This window comes from Elephantulus edwardii, unplaced genomic scaffold (genome assembly GCF_000299155.1).
Source record: "Elephantulus edwardii isolate Elephantulus edwardi_28Jun2011 unplaced genomic scaffold, EleEdw1.0 scaffold00016, whole genome shotgun sequence".
Lineage (NCBI taxonomy): Eukaryota > Metazoa > Chordata > Mammalia > Macroscelidea > Macroscelididae > Elephantulus > Elephantulus edwardii.
This window is the reverse complement of record NW_006399766.1, coordinates 10,845,153-10,846,850: the sequence shown is the minus strand read 5'-3', so window position 1 is coordinate 10,846,850 and position 1,698 is coordinate 10,845,153. Positions and strand designations below refer to the sequence as shown.

General features: G+C 43.8%; 1 pseudogene; it reads right to left on the bottom strand.

The window, feature by feature from the left end:
- Positions 1–449: 449 nt before the first annotated feature.
- On the bottom strand, positions 450–687 carry LOC102857061 (annotated as a pseudogene).
- Between the last annotated feature and the right edge of the window lie 1,011 nt (positions 688–1,698).

Below are 1,698 nucleotides of genomic sequence, written 5' to 3'. Positions count from 1 at the left end.
CTCACCCATTTCTCCTTGGAAATCCTTGAATTCCTGTTGTTGAGCCTCGATCTTCACTGAGGGCCAGTCATCAACTGTTTAAGTGTTCAATTATCGATAAGCCAAAGTCTGTGGAAGGCCATAATGGCCCTGCTTTAAGTGGTTTGCTGCTCCTGCAGCTCACCACGCTGTCTCTGCCTCCACCGCCATCTTGGATCTCCCCCTGTGTGCTTCTTGACCATCTGAATATCTTCCTTTGTGAAAAGGCTTTTTATGTCTTGGCCATTTTGTGACTGGGTTATTGATCTTCTCTTGTGGAGATCCTCTAGTATTCCTTGAAATTTAGTTATGAGACCCTTGTCTGGATCATGAAGACCAAGGAAGACAGATTCTTTCGACCATCCGTCTTTGGGTCTTCTCTCAGCCAGGGCACTTGAATGAACACAGAAGTCATCTTCTCATCTTCCCGACTAATCTGGAGAACTCAGAAGTTTCCTTCACATCGCATCGCCATACTCCCTGCTCTTGGTGCTCTTGGTCCTCTTTTCCGCCTACTCATTCTCTAGGCATTTCCCCATCTGCCGATCAAGATCAGTGCAGTGACCAAAAAAAATTTAGGACGCTGTGATTTTGGTGGCATTCCTTCAGCAACTTAATCAAGATGTTGCATTCTTCAGTGTACAAGTGTGGAGACAAATCAGGATGCATCCTTAGGAGAAAGTGATGGACCACAGCAGAACCACCAGAGTGGCACCTGCACTGGGAGGACTTCAGACGCCCACACAGCGGCTGGCTGAGCAAGCGGCCCCTGACGGATGCCGTCTGCCGCCAGCTTCCCTCCCTTACACTTCTAAAGCACTACTCATCCAGGATTTATTTTAATTATGTATTCATTTAGCATTTACCTGTGTACACAGACCTCTCCCATTCTTTATCTTGTTTAAGCCTCACCCCACCCCTGTGATACAGACTGGTCAAGTTCCAGGCTTATAATTTTAGAGATGAAGACATGTAAGAAGTTAGACTAAGGTCACTCAGCCAATAACTGTTGTAAAGGAGCCTCAATGTTTAATCTGGAATGCTTTCTACTTCCTTATAGCCTTGTATATGAAAACACTGAAATACCAAGCATTTTCTTGATTAATATTATCCTTTACTACTATTTCATTTTTTCCTCAATAAAAATTCACGAAGGTTCACATCCTGGCATGATCGTTAATTTTATTACTCTTGTAATGATAAGCACACATAAACTCTTAGTGTGTGTGTGTGTGCGTGCATGTGTGTGCATATGCAAAACCTATACTTGGCCCAGAAGGCAGTCCTCAGAAGAGCAAGGAAACTTTGCATGGTTCAAAATTGGGAAGGGTGTACACCACATATGCGTCCTATCTCCATATCTTTTCAATTATATGTGGAACAGATCATCCAAGAGGCTGGGCTCTATGAAGAGAAATGTGGCATCAGGATTGAAGGAATACTCATCAACAACATGTATTATGTAGATGACACAACCTTGCTTGTGAAACTGAGGAGGACCTGAGGTATTTGCTGCAGAAGGCCAAGGTCTGCAGCTTTCAGTGTGATTTGAAGTTCAACATCAAGAAAACAAACATTCTCACCACTGGACCCATTGGTGGCATCATGATAGATGGTGAAGTTGAGATTGTTAGCAGATTTAGTTTGCTTGGCTCCACAATCAACACTCTTGGTGCCAGC